The 15545-nt window shown below is 39.1% G+C and overlaps 1 long non-coding RNA gene across 1 annotated transcript; it reads right to left on the reverse strand.

The window, feature by feature from the left end:
- Positions 1 to 3376: 3376 nt before the first annotated feature.
- LOC140991922 (uncharacterized) lies at positions 3377 to 14634 on the reverse strand. The gene is made up of 2 exons (XR_012177981.1): positions 14395 to 14634; positions 3377 to 4118 (listed from the first exon to the last, which is right to left on the reverse strand). It is a non-coding gene; the product is annotated as an uncharacterized lncRNA (long non-coding RNA).
- Positions 14635 to 15545: the final 911 nt, after the last annotated feature.

The raw sequence follows: 15545 nt of genomic DNA on the forward strand, positions 1-15545 counted from the left end.
TATATATTAACAAAAATAATAATTGATGAAATATTAATTGTATCAAAATTAAACAACAAATCAAGATAACTACTTCAATTGTATCAAACATTTTATTTAAATTGATAACAACAAATGATTCATTTTTATAAATACAATAAAAGAAGTTACCTAAATAAAAATATAGAAAGAATATACAAAATATAAACAATCTTACTTCACCAAGAATTCATCCTCTTCACCTTGACATAATAGATTTAGCTTGCCATGAGATTATTTTGATTCACACTAAAATCTCACTCATAGTTGGGAAAGAAAATATATTAAACTTAGAACTTTTATATACACAAATTACATTTTACAATGGGATATGATGATTTTCAAACTAGCACAAAGCCTCTATTTATAGGCCTAATGAGAGAAAGGTCAAAAATTTTATTAATGTCATGTAGTTGTAACAGTAGTTTTTGTCTCCTCCAACTTCAATTTCATGGCTCTTCTTTCAATGCTATATTCCACGACTTTAATCTCCGAATTGGACTTTGCTCAAAACATCAAACATGTAGGACATTGTCTGTAGATGAATTTGGCCACTTGGTTCACCTCATTTGGTTAAATATTGAATTATTTATGATTTTGTTACTATAAGCTGGTCATAGTAAAAGTAAATATGTCCTCCTTTTGATATTTGCACAATTGGATCATTTTAATTAACTTTTTAGGCAATCATGTCTCCTGTAAAGTTGTAGATATTTTATCCTTATTCCAAACATGATTGAATCACCTCCATTTGAATTTTGTAGCTTGAGTTATCATTATTTNCGTATAATCTCAAGAATATTATTATAAAAGCCTCAACTCCATATTTTTTCTGGTCAAAATATTTAATGAATAGCTGATTTTCACTCATTGAGTTGGAATTAATATTAATTCTCATTGAAAAAGGCTAAATATTAAAGCAGACAATTAAATAAACTAATATTGAAAACAAAATAGAAAAATTTACAAAAAATAAAATCCCATTTTTTTCTCTTTTTTCTCTTCTTTTTTTTTCTTTTTTTTAAATAACTTAACTGCAAAATTTTACAATAACATAAAAAAATTTTATCCAAACATTCTACCATAAATGTCTATAAACATTTATATAACGGATACATCCGAAAACCTTTGAAACTTATCCAAAAAAAACAAATATTTTAATTTTTTAGTTTTTATTTATCGTTTTTTATATTGATGGTATATCAATCAAATCTAGAAAAAAATTACAATGAACAAAGAACTTTGTAGCCCGTTATTTATTTACTTTTTTTTAATAAATAAGTTTTTTTTTTCAGAGGAGTTATATTCTTGTAATTAACCATTTTTTAATAATCAATTAAAGTTTATTAATTGTTTTCTCATTTCTCACTACTTACTTACAAAAAATGTGTGGGTATATATTATACTTTTACAAAAAGAATTCTTTCAATTATAAATGTTAACAACCATACAAATCATATCTTTTAATTATATTCTCATAAAAATTTTAGAAATTATTTTATTTGAAAACACACACAATTATATATATAAATATAAATAAACAAATATATTATATATTTTATATTAATTGATCAAAAATATATATATATAAATTGGTACATATGAAAACCTAATTTTTCTTGTAATCTGTAATTTGAATATAATGAATATTAAAATCTAGCGTATTGTGATTTTCTAATAATTATTAACTAATGCGTATCAGGTGCATTTTAATGACACCTTACTCGACAACAAACTAAAAATTATTATTATTATTACTATATATATGTATATATTTTTATTTTCATATATAAAAAAAAAATAAGAGGAGAAGAAGAGAATGAGATTAATCATACCTTAAAAAAAATTCAAAATACCGTTGAATCACAAGTTTAGCATCACATGAATTTTCTTTTCTTACTCTTGGATATTGGCCAATTAAGTTGAAATAAGAATGGATCTGGTGCATGACAAAATTCTTGCAGTAAATCAATAAGTTCACCTTCACTTGTAGCAGAAACTAACATCCTTCGTGAAGGTATTGAAATAAAATCTTGTTCCACAGCATCATCAAGAAACGATAACAATTTATCATAATAATTTTTAACATTTAACAAACCAATTGGCTTATTGTGGATATTTAATTGTGCCCAACAAACATTATGAAATATTTTCTCCAAAGTACCGAAACCTCCTGGCAAGGCAATGAAAGCATCTGAATGTTCAATTATTTGAGTAATCCGTTCATACATATTATCCACTTTCATTTCTTCTCCTATTGTTGATCCTGTAAGATTGGCTAAAGTAATCGGAATAATGCCTAAGACTTCACTTCCACCAATATGCACATCTTTTGCAACTTTTCCCATGAGACCAACTTCACCACCACCATATACCAAATGAATCTTTTTTTTAGCAAGTGTTATTCCAAGATTTTCTGCTACTTCTTCATAAATTGAATCTTTTCTTGCACTAGATCCACAAAATACACAAATATTTTTTATTTTACTTACTGTGGATGTTGACATGTTGAGAAATATGTTTTCTATAATTGTTAGATCACAGCATATGAATTTATAAGCGTAACATGCCAAAAGTCAATATTTGAACATGAAATTATTATTATTAAAAGAAAATAAAAATGACATAAATTAAAACACATATATACAGCGTAGTTGTGATTGTGGCTCACATCTTCCTATGATTTTACGTTCAGTAACGGCTTCAACGCCTTCTATGAGTCGAGGATATGCTTCACATCCAATTTTCTTATAAATTGGCAAACAGGGTCTTTTAACGTCAGATTCTCGAGACGAAATTGTGTATATATATATATATATATATTTACTTATCTAAATAAATATGCGTTACTGCAGTAAGATCTTTGTAAGGCTGATCTTACCGTCCATATTGATATTCCTCATGTTGGAATTGCCACCATAGTTTAAGAAGTTCATTTTGCACGTACCCACTAGAATGCGTATCAAGAACCTCTAGAAAATTATCCAAAGGCTCTTTTCTCAGATCATTCTTAATGAATAAAATTTTATCTTCTCTATTCATTGATGTCATTCCAACATTTTTGCATTTCCCCTTACAAGTCCACCTTGCACATTTATGACAGCCACATATACGTTTTGTGAGGCACATTTACTCTAACGACTAATAATGATCAAACAATAATGGTTTGATTTAAAACTGCAGCGGAAAAAGGTTTAAAATACTTTAAAACGGACCTCAGGGCCTAGAAAAATTTCGGCATGACCTTCCCGTAAGTAGGACATCCCGAAAACTCAAGCAGCATTTTATATCAAAATATACTCCAACTAGATTCATTAAAACAAAACCAAAGTCAACGACCTATAGCCGCACTAGCTAGGACTAAACAGAATTTAAAACTTACCAAATACTCACCAGATCAATAAAATCACAGAGTCGCCTTAGAACATAACAAGGAAAACCAAATATCACTACAGATACACGGGGCATCTCCCCGGCAAATAAAATACAATACTAGACTGAAACAAACTCAAGACATATATATAGACTAACTGGGAGACTCCACCGAACAGAACCAAGCAATCCAACCTCAATCCCGAGCTCCACTGGCGGAACCTCGGCCTAATGCTGCAAAACGACTCGGGAGATCTACCATGGTGCCCAAATGCAACCACAGCAGCCCACCCAGTAAACAACTGAGGTTAGGATTCTGGTATGAAACAGTTCACCAATAACAACAATAAAATAAATCATGCATAATCATATAATGAAATGTAATCTGCAATGCATGAAAGGCTTAACGAATAATCTGGATCACAGGAGCCAACAAACGGTAAGATAACAACTGGAATAATGCTCGAGCAACAACACAGCGGAGCTACATCGTCATGCAGCTAAACCGCCCTACCAAGTATGCGAGGTATGCCAAGCTGTGCTGAATAACACCCCTGACTCGGCCTCCATACAGCTGATACGCTATAACAGGATGGCACAACAGAACGAACTAGATGACACAATCCAAGCGCTCACCTCAAAAGGCTGCACTAACCACGGGATTGTTCAATCACATCTACGGTCTCATGTGTATAGGCCTATCAGCCACACAATGATCCCGAGATAAACTGTAGAGGCCTAAAAATCCTTACTTGAAAATTTGCGGAAAATTTAAATTTTTTTTTTCCTTTTAAAATAAATGGAGTGCCTCATTCAAACCAAAAACTGATAAAATATTTAACGTTCAAAACAGCAGCGGAAGAAATTATTACTTACCAAAATAACAAGTTAAAGTATTCAATAACTAATAAAATATTTGAGCATCAAAATGGCAAGTGCTGAAACTGAGGTCCTCGGGTGCCACTACTGCCGACTCGAGCTAGCTCACTGGTCCTCGCCCTCGATCCCGACATCATCAGTACCTACAACAATCAAGTCTAGTGAGTCTAAAGACTCAACATGCATATATCGTAAATAACGAGTAAATACAGTAAAATTGCATGGAAGTAAAATTTCATGTCATGAGGCATATCGTAAAATGTCGTGTCATGATTAATTATAATACGTGCATAGCTGAACTAAAAATCATAGCGAAACTGTTTGCTCCTTGGAGCCCTGTACTGAAATAGCATATAATAATTTTCTGTGAGATTATGGTCTACGCAAGTGGTCCCTGAACTGAACTGAACTGAGCTGACCGATACTGGTGATCGGACCGATACTGGGTATCGGATTTACGTCTGATCAGACTACTACCACAGTACTGGGTGAAACAACTGAACTGACCGGTAATTGGTGTCCGGGCCGATACTGGGGACCGGACTTAAGCATGATAGTAAAGTGACCACAAGCAATATCGCATAAATCTCAAAATTTGTATTTGTGCACGTAATATAATTAAATATCCTGTACCCATTTTACTGCTTGGTATGGATCGCTCCCAGGCTCGCTGCAACCTAAATATGCAATGAAAATATGCAATAGATTTATGGGACCAAACTATACAATAACCTTAAAAAATGTGACAATTACGCCTACCGACTTCGTATTAAATCATGACTCCGAGCCAACCCGAACCAACACTGAACCATCATGCAGTCATGATTAAAATACGTCTAAAATGATCAAATAATGCTCCTAAAATGGTGAGGGCCGAAATCTAGGCGAATGGAGGCCAAAACATGAAACGCTCTTTCGAGAGTCAATTTGGCACATCGCACCGTAAATTCTCGTACGACCTCAAAAATGATCCGAATCACAAACGGTAAAAAACGTGACCTTCCTAACTCAATGAGGCACTGTGCAGTCCAAGGCCATGGGCTAAAAGCCAACCGAGAACTCAAACGAGCCACTGAACCGTCACAGCAAGTGGCTGTCCAAGAATACAGCAACTGTGCTTTGGTTTCCTTGCGTCGTTTGCGAGGATAATGGCCATTGGGGCTTGAACCACCAACTAGAACCTCTTACCAACATACCAAGGAATGATTCGAACCATGGCTAAGGGCCCTAGGCCAGCCACAATTCGCATCACACCAGAAACTCGCCGAAACTCTCACCCGAGAAGCACCCTTGCGTGCGTGGGTGTACCACTTCGTTTGTTGTCTCGTGTCGTTCCAGTGGCCATTTGATTGACCATGGCACGATCTAGACATCTAGGGGCATGGTATGAACCGTGGCTAAGGGCCATAGGCCAACCAAGATCCACACCATCCACCAAACCAAAATGACACATGCTGTAAAAATGAAGGGCCGAAATGGGGTAAGGGCTGTTCTTGATGTTTTAGTTGAAAACCGAGTAACCATGGACCAAGCCACCAAAAGAGCGACTTAGTCACGTCTTAGACATGCTAGGGAAGTGATCCAACCATGGCTATAAGCCCTTAGGGCAGCCAAGATCAGATTCATTTCCTTTGACATCAACATGAGAAAATCGAAACTCAATATGGCAAGAATGGGAAGCTGCTGTCATTTCTTGTTTCCAGTGGGTGTGGGGCTCGAATGAATGGACCAAAGTGATCCTAATACATCCTATTAAATGTCTATAAGTTTCCTTGGGAGCCTGGAATCGAACCATCCACCTGTTCTCAAAAAAACAAGCAAACCGTGAAGCATAGAGTGAAGGCAACAAAAATCTGCACAACCTTTTTGAAAATGATTCATCAATATTTCGGTTTTTACATGAAAGGATGATCATGAAACATCAAAATGATGATAGTATGACTTGATTGAAGAGTCAAGGAAGGATATATGCATGCCTGGTTTCGTTTGAAAGAAAAACGAAAAGAAGAGACGATCCGCGCGGAGGAGGTAGAGCGCTTTCTATTCTACCTTGCTAGCTCGATTTCTCTCTTGCCTCGAGCTATGGTGCTCACGTTTTTTTTACACTGGAATGGCTCTGGTTTTCGGTGATGAGGGGTGGAGAATGATGATTAGGGGAGTGTGGGAGTTGGTTGCAAGATATAGGGAACCAAAATCAAGACTAAGTCTACCTCTATTTGAAATTTGAATTGTTGGTTGATATCAAATATTTGTTGGGTGATTCTAGAATGGGGTGGCCGAAATCCTCATGTTTTCTAGACTAGGATAATGCTCACTAATTAATTAATTAAGGTGGATAAAGAATTAAAAAGATTAGTATGCTAACTCAACTAAGAATGGGTCAAAAGGGTGATGAGTTGGCAATGACTAGTCTAGATACTAAGGGGCCCAAAATTCACTAATATATGGAGGGGAAATGTTGATTATTTACTAAATTTATAACCCTTAAAAGCCTTACCTATCCTTTAAATAATTTAGTGAACTAACCCCTTAATTAAGGAACTTAAATGAATTTATTTTCCACTCACCTCAAGTAACTTAAATAATTCCTTAAACTCCCTTTTTAACTTAAGTGAACTTACTTGCTAGCTAAAATAAATTCTGGAAATGTTTCTTGAATCTTAAATTTTATCTCTAAACTCCAACTCTAGTCCGGCCTCACTGAAATAACTGAAATGATAAAAATCAAACTGCTTCATGAAATAATTAACTTAAGGAAAAATCATTTAAATACTCATGAAATAAAATCATTTAAAATACTAGATTTATGCATGGCTTATACGTAGTCTAAGTTACGGGTTCTACAATCCTCCCTCCCTTAAAAAAAATTTCGTCCTCGAAATTAAGACTCACCGAATAACTCGGGGTACCGACTCCTCATCTCTGGCTCAGATTCCCACATAGCTTCCTCCTCTGAATGGTTGAGCCATTTGACTTTGACTCGCCTAACAAGCTTGTTCCGAAGCTTCTTCTCCTGCCTGTCTAAGATCTGAACTGGTCTCTCCTCATAAGATAGGTGCGAGTAAGCTGCAACGGCTCGAAGTTTAAGACATGCGAAGGATTCGCCATGTACTTCCTCAGCATAGAGACGTGAAAGACATTGTGTACTCCGGCCAGATTCGGCGGAAGAGCCACACGATAGGCTAGCGTCCCAACTCTGTCGAGGATCTCAAATGGTCCAATGAATCTCGGACTGAGCTTCCCTTTCTTTCCGAACCTCATGACACCCTTCATGGGTGCCATCTTCACAAAAACATGATCGCCCACTGCAAACTCTAGATCTCTCCTCCGCTGATCGGCATAACTCTTCTGTCGACTCTGAGCAGTCCTCATCCTATCACGGATCCGGGCTACTAAATCGACAGTCTGCTGTATAATCTCTGGACCCAACTCTGCTCTCTCTCCTACTTCATCCCAATGAACAGGAGATCTGCACTTCCGACCATATAGTGCTTCATACGGAGCCATACCAATAGAAGACTGGAAGCTGTTGCTGTAGGTGAACTCAACCAATGGCAAGTTCGACTCCCAACTCCCTGAGAAATCAATGACGCAAGCACGGAGAAGATCCTCCAAGAACTGAATAACTCGCTCTGACTGCCCATCTGTCTGCGGATGGAAAGCTGTGCTAAACAGCAACTTCGTACCCATGGTCGAATGCAATCTCTTCCAAAACGAGGAAGTAAATCGGGGATCTCTGTCAGACACGATAGAAACTGGAATGCCGTGAAGTCGGACTATCTCTCGGATATACAACTCCGCATACTGAACCATAGTGAAAGTCGTCTTAATAGGCAAGAAGTGCGCTGATTTGGTAAGACGATCTACAATCACCCAGATAGCATTCGATCCTCTGGCTGACTTCGGCAATCCTGTCACAAAATCCATGGTAACGTTCTCCCACTTCAACTCGGGAATAGAAAGAGGCTTGAGCAAAACTGCTGGTCTCTGATGCTCGGCCTTCACTAACTGGCAAGTCGGACACTCGGATACAAATCGTCTGATGTCTTTCTTCATCCCAGGACACCAATACAATAGCTGTAGATCTTTGTACATCTTCGTACTCCCTGGATGAATAGAGTACGCCGACATATGGGCTTCTGATAAGATATCTGCTCGGATAGAATCACTGTTAGGAACCCATATCTTGTCTCTGTATCTCACCATACCATCGCTGACTGAATACAATACACTGCCCTTGGCCTCATCCCTCTGTTTCCACGTGGCCAACTGCTCATCTGCCGTCTGACTGCTGCGAATACGGTCTAGAAGGGAAGACTGAATGGTCAAGGTAGATAGACTGGGAACTCTACCTCGAGGATAAGTCTCCAGATCAAATCTCTGCATCTCAAACTGAAGAGGTCTCTGAATCGTCAAATGAGCCATCACTGCGATTTTTCTGCTCAATGCATCCGCAACTACATTAGCTTTATCCGGGTGGTAGTTAATGTCACAGTCATAGTCCTTCACAAGCTCCAACCAACGCCTCTGACGCATGTTCAGCTCCTTCTGCGTAAAGAAATACTTGAGGCTCTTGTGGTCGGTAAAGATCTTGCACTTCTCTCCATACAGATAATGCCTCCAAATCTTCAAAGCAAAAACCACGGCGGCCAACTCTAGATCATGGGTAGGGTAGTTCTTCTCATGAGTTTTCAGCTGTCTAGAAGCATAAGCTATCACCTTCCCATGCTGCATCAATACGGCGCCAAGACCGAGCTTCGAAGCATCGGTATACAGAACAAACTCACCGGGCCCTGACGGCATGGCCAAAACTGGTGCTGAGATAAGAGCTTGCTTCAAAGTATCGAAGCTCTTCTGACACTCTTCGCTCCAAACAAATTTCAGGTTCTTCTTGGTCAGTGCTGTGAGTGGAACTGCAATTGAGGAGAATCCCTTAATGAACTTCCGATAATACCCTGCTAAGCCAAGAAAACTGCGAATCTCTGATGCATTCTGCGGCACAACCCAATCTCTGACTGCTGCAACTTTCGCCGGGTCTACCTCAATGCCACTGCTGGAAACAATGTGGCCTAAGAACGCCACCTTCTCCAACCAGAATTCGCATTTACTTAACTTTGCGAATAGTTTGTGCTTCTGCAATGTCTGCAACACTGTAGTCAGATGCCTGCTGTGATCCTCCCGATTCTTGGAGTAGACGAGGATGTCGTCTATGAATACTATCACGAACTGATCGAGGTACGGCTGAAATACGCGATTCATGAGATCCATGAAGACCGAACGGCAACACAAGGAACTCGTAGTGGCCATAACGAGTCCTGAAAGCTGTCTTCGAAACATCAGCATCTCTCACTCTCAACTGGTGATAACCGGAACGCAGATCTATCTTAGAGAAAATCGAAGCTCCCTGCAACTGGTCAAACAGATCCTCAATCCTCGGAAGTGGGTATTTATTCTTCACTGTAACCCTGTTCAACTCCCGATAGTCAATACAAAGTCTCATCGAGCCATCCTTCTTCTTAACAAACAAGACTGGCGCGCCCCAAGGTGAGAAACTCGGGCGGATGAACTCCTTATCAAGAAGTTCCTGAATCTGCTTCTTAAGCTCTGCCATCTCTGTCGGTGCAAGTCGGTACGGCGCTTTTGAGATCGGAGCCGTACCTGGCATAAGCTTGATGGAAAACTCCACCTCTCTCTCAGGTGGCATACCAGAGACGTCCTCCGGAAAAACGTCTAAGAAGTCTCTAACAATCGGAACATCTGAAGCTGACTGACTGGGTGCCTCGGGGACAGATATAAAAGTTGCTAAAAATGCCCGACACCCTCTATGCATGAGCTTCCTAGCCTGGACATATGGAATAATGCGCGGTAAAGGAAAGTACCTGTCCGGCTCAAACAAGAACTGCGTCATTCCAGGCGGTCGGACTAAAATGGATCTCCGCTGAAAGTCGATCAAAACTCTGTTCCGCGATAGCCAGTCCATCCCCAGAATGATGTCAAACTCTGGCATCGGCAATAAGATGAGATCCGCATAAACAAGATTTCCATGCAGCTCAAGGTCTATGTCTCGGATCACGCTGGTGGCGGTTATCTCCTCTCCCGAAGGCAATGACACCGAATAGGCTACATCTAGCCCGATGGTCTTAACTTTGAGAAAGTTTGCAAAGACCTCTGAAATAAATGAGTGGGTAGCCCCTGAATCTATCAGGGCTTTGGTAGCGGAGCCAGCTATGAAAATTCTCCCTGAAAGTTCGGAACACTAAGCTGAACCCAAATAATCACAGGAGCTAAGCTTATAGACATGCAAAGGTCACAGTTCTTCTAACTAAATCTCGAAAACAATACTGAGTAGAGCATGCAATCCTATCGCAATTCTAAGTTCAAAATCTTAATCCCGTTTCTCAAAACATTGGAATGCAAATGTAACTTAAAGCTGTAAGGTACCTGTCATCAGCATGGTATCAGGGTTCGTCTCCGCAGCATGGAGAGCAAAAACTCTGCCTTGGGTAGGCAGATTCTTCCGGGGGCACTGCCGTAGCATGTGATCCGTGCTGCCACACTTAAAACATTTCCCTGAGCCAAACATGCATGCTCCCGGATGACGGCGTGAGCACTTGGGACAGACTGGGTGCTCAAAGGTCCTCGGGACGACACGTCCCTGCTGCTGCTGCTGGGGTCCTCCTCTCTTTCTGGGCGGCCCGTAATGCGGCCTCTTATGCTGATGCTGATGCTGCTGAGGAGGAGGGCGGTGGGGTACCTGGATTGGGCGCTTGCCCTGACGGTCTCTCTCGATGTCCCGCTGATCCTGCTCTGCGGCTAAGGCTTTGGAGACAGCGACCTCATAAGAAGTATGGTCAGACACCCTAACATCACGGCGCAAGATCGGCCATAAACCCACCAAGAAATTCATCAACTTGGCTCCAGCATCATTCGCGATCAGGGGTACAAAAACATAAATCGGGAAGTAAAACATTTCATGTAAACATGTTGTTAAATAATTCATGCTTTAAATAAAATGCGTAACTGTAAAACTTACAGACCGACGACGTGACTTCATGAGCTTCTCGCGGTCAGTTGTAGTGCAACCCTTTACAGAACCTGGCTCTGATACCAGATGTAGAGGCCTAAAAATCCTTACTTGAAAATTTGCGGAAAATTTAAATTTTTTTTTTCCTTTTAAAATAAATGGAGTGCCTCATTCATACCAAAAACTGATAAAATATTTAACGTTCAAAACAGCAGCAGAAGAAATTATTACTTGCCAAAATAACAAGTTAAAGTATTCAATAACTAATAAAATATTTGAGCATCAAAATGGCAAGTGCTGAAACTGAGGTCCTCGGGTGCCACTACTGCCGACTCGAGCTAGCTCACTGGTCCCCGCCCTCGATCCCGACATCATCAGTACCTACAACAATCAAGTCTAGTGAGTCTAAAGACTCAACATGCATATATCGTAAATAACGAGTAAATATAGTAAAATTGCATGGGAGTAAAATTTCATGTCATGAGGCATATCGTAAAATGTCGTGTCATGATTAATTATAATACGTGCATAGCTGAACTGAAAATCATAGTGAAACTGTTTGCTCCTTGGAGCCCTGTACTGAAATAGCATATAATAATTTTCTGTGAGATTATGGTCTACGCAAGTGGTCCCTGAACTGAACTGAACTGAGCTGACCGATACTGGTGACCGGACCGATACTGGGGATTGGATTTACGTCTGATCAGACTACTGCCATAGTACTGGGTGAAACAACTGAACTGACCGGTAACTGGTGACCGGGCCGATACTGGGGACCGGACTTAAGCATGATAGTAAAGTGACCACAAGCAATATCGCATAAATCTCAAAATTTGTATTTTTGCACGTAATATAATTAAATAATTTAATTAAATATCATGTACCCATTTTACTGCTTGGATTGGATCACTCCCAGGCTCGCTGCAACCTAAATATGCCATGAAAATATGCAATAGATTTATGGGACCAAACTATACAATAACCTTCAAAAATGTGACAATTACGCCTACCGACTTCGTATTAAATCATGACTCCGAGCCAACCCGAACCAACACTGAACCATCATACAGTCATGATTAAAATACGTCTAAAATGATAAAAATAATGCTCCTAAAATGGTGAGGGCCGAAATCTAGGCGAATGGAGGCCAAAACATGAAACGCTCTTTCGAGAGTCAATTTGGCACATCGCACCGTAAATTCTCGTACGACCTCAAAAATGATCCGAATCATGAACGGTCAAAAACATGACCTTCCTAACTCGATAAGGCACTGTCCAGTCCAAGGCCATGGGCTAAAAGCCAACCGAGAACTCGAACGAGCCTCTGAACCGTCACAGCAAGTGGCTGTCCAAGAATACAGCAACTGTGCTTTGGTTTCCTTGCGTCGTTTGCGAGGCTAATGGCCATTGGGGCTTGAACCACCAACCAGAACCTCTTACCAACATACCAAGGAATGATTCTAACCATGGCTAAGGGCCCTAGGACAGCCACAATTCGCATCACACCAGAAACTCGCCGAAACTCTCACCCAAGAAGCACCCTTGCGTGCGTGGGGTGTACCACTTCGTTTGTTGTCTCGTGTCGTTCCAGTGGCCATTTGATTGACCATGGCACAATCTAGACATCTAGGGGCATGGTATGAACCGTGGCTAAGGGCCATAGGCCAACCAAGATCCACACCATCCACCAAACCAAAATGACACATGCTGTAAAAATGAAGGGACGAAATGGGGTAAGGGCTGTTCTTGATGTTTTAGTTGAAAACCGAGTAACCATGGACCGAGCCACCAAAAGGGCGACTTAGTCACGTCTTAGACATGCTAGGGAAGTGATCCAACCATGGCTATAAGCCCTTAGGGCAGCCAAGATCAGATTCATTTCCCTTTGACAGCAACATGAGAAAATCGAAACTCAATATGGCAAGAATGGGAAGCTGCTGTCATTTCTTGTTTCCAGTGGGTGTGGGGCTCGAATGAATGGACCAAAGTGATCCTAATACATCCTATTACATGTCTATAAGTCGCCTTGGGAGCCTGGAATCGAACCATCCACCTGTACTCACAAAAACAAGCAAACCGTGAAGCATAGAGTGAAGGCAACAAAAATCTGCACTACCTTTTTGAAAATGATTCATCAATATTTCGGTTTTTACATGAAAGGATGATCATGAAACATCAAAATGATGATAGTATGACTTGATTGAAGAGTCAAGGAAGAATATATGCATGCCTGGTTTCGTTTGAAAGAAAAACGAAAAGAAGAGACGATCCGGCGCGGAGGAGGTGGAGCGCTTTCTATTCTACCTTGCTAGCTCGATTTCTCTCTTGCCTCTAGCTATGGTGCTCACGTTTTTTTTACACTGGAATGGCTCTGGTTTTCGGTGATGAGGGGTGGAGAATGATGATTAGGGGAGTGAGGGAGATGGTTGCAAGATATAGGGAACCAAAATCAAGACTAAGTCTACCTCTATTTGAAATTTGAATTGTTGGTTGATATCAAATATTTGTTGGGTGATTCTAGAATGGGGTGGCCGATATCCTCATGTTTTCTAGACTAGGATAATGCTCACTAATTAATTAAGGTGGATAAAGAATTAAAAAGATTAGTATGCTAACTCAACAAAGAATGGGTCAAAAGGGTGATGAGTTGGCAATGACTAGTCTAGATACTAAGGGGCCAAAAATTCACTAATATATGGAGGGGAAATGTTGATTATTTACTAAATTTATAACCCTTAAAAGCCTTACCTATCCTTTAAATAATTTAGTGAACTAACCCCTTAATTAAGGAACTTAAATGAATTTATTTTCTACTCACCTCAAGTAACTTAAATAATTCCTTAAACTCCCTTTTTAACTTAAGTGAACTTACTTGCTAGCTAAAATAAATTCTGGAAATGTTTCTTGAATCTTAAATTTTATTTCTAAACTCCAACTCTAGTCCGGCCTCACTGAAATAACTGAAATGATAAAAATCAAACTGCTGCATGAAATAATTAACTTAAGGAAAAATCATTTAAATACTCATGAAATAAAATCATTTAAAATACTAGAATTATGCATGGCTTATACGTAGTCTAAGTTACGGGTTCTACATAAACAACAGTGCCAGATAACAACGGATATCAACAATGGGCTAACAAGAACGATAGGCTCAACATGAATGTCATAACTGTATGCCTGATGCTAAATGTCAATAATATGTCATAATAATAAACATAGATCAAAACGAAGGCATTTAACAATTTACAACAGCCAACAAGTCATACACCCGATCATAGTAACATCGAATGGCAATTAAACATAATTTATGTTTTACCGTCGTATGTTACCGAGCTGTAACATACCTATACCAACTTGACAATACAATATCAACTTCACTTCAAGACCCTCGGCCTAAACAAAACAACAATAAGCCAATCATGAAAACTACATTCAACACCAATGTCCGATTTGGCACAAAAGAGCATAAAATTTGTATCTCACTCAATATTAACTCAAATCAATATCTGGCAATTGGAAATTAAAGATACTCAATTATCTAAGTTTCTCCAGTTGAAACCATCTTCAGAATCTCGATATATTATTCTCAGAATTTTCAAGAACACACTACTACTCAACAGATTTTCGGACAAAATCTTGTACTGAGCAATTTCGGCAAAATGAACATAAATATCTCAATTCTCAATGGAAATCTTATATCATTACAAAGACAACACATAGCTCTACAACTTTTTTTGAATCACAAGTCCAGAATCCGAGCACATAATTGACAAAAACTCAAATTACAGTAGGTGTTTTGCACAGCACAGTTTCAGAATTTGATTTGACACATTTTGGTAGAAAAATCATATCAATTTCGTTTCTTATCCAAATTTGATGATTCTAGCGGATAAAGAAAGCTAACAAACAGAGCTACAAGTTCTTTTTAGGTCATTTCTACAAATTCAAAATACAAAAATCGCAGAAACCCAAAAACGCTCACCCAAAAACGGGAAGAATTCACGCAGAACAGAGCACCGGAACAGCAGCTTTGATCTACCCGAATCCTTGCTCAAACTTCGCGATTTCTAACTTAAATCGAAGCTTAGGATGTTAGGAAGACACCCTTTTATAAATTTTTTTCAACGCATTATCAAGTAAACAAGCAAAATATTTACGAAGATTCACAATATAAGCGTCCATATTATTATTTATATTTCAATTATTTTGGGGAAACTGAAGAAACAGACTTAAAAAGTCACGGAGTACC

Source organism: Primulina huaijiensis, chromosome 13 (genome assembly GCF_012295235.1).
Source record: "Primulina huaijiensis isolate GDHJ02 chromosome 13, ASM1229523v2, whole genome shotgun sequence".
NCBI lineage: Eukaryota > Viridiplantae > Streptophyta > Magnoliopsida > Lamiales > Gesneriaceae > Primulina > Primulina huaijiensis.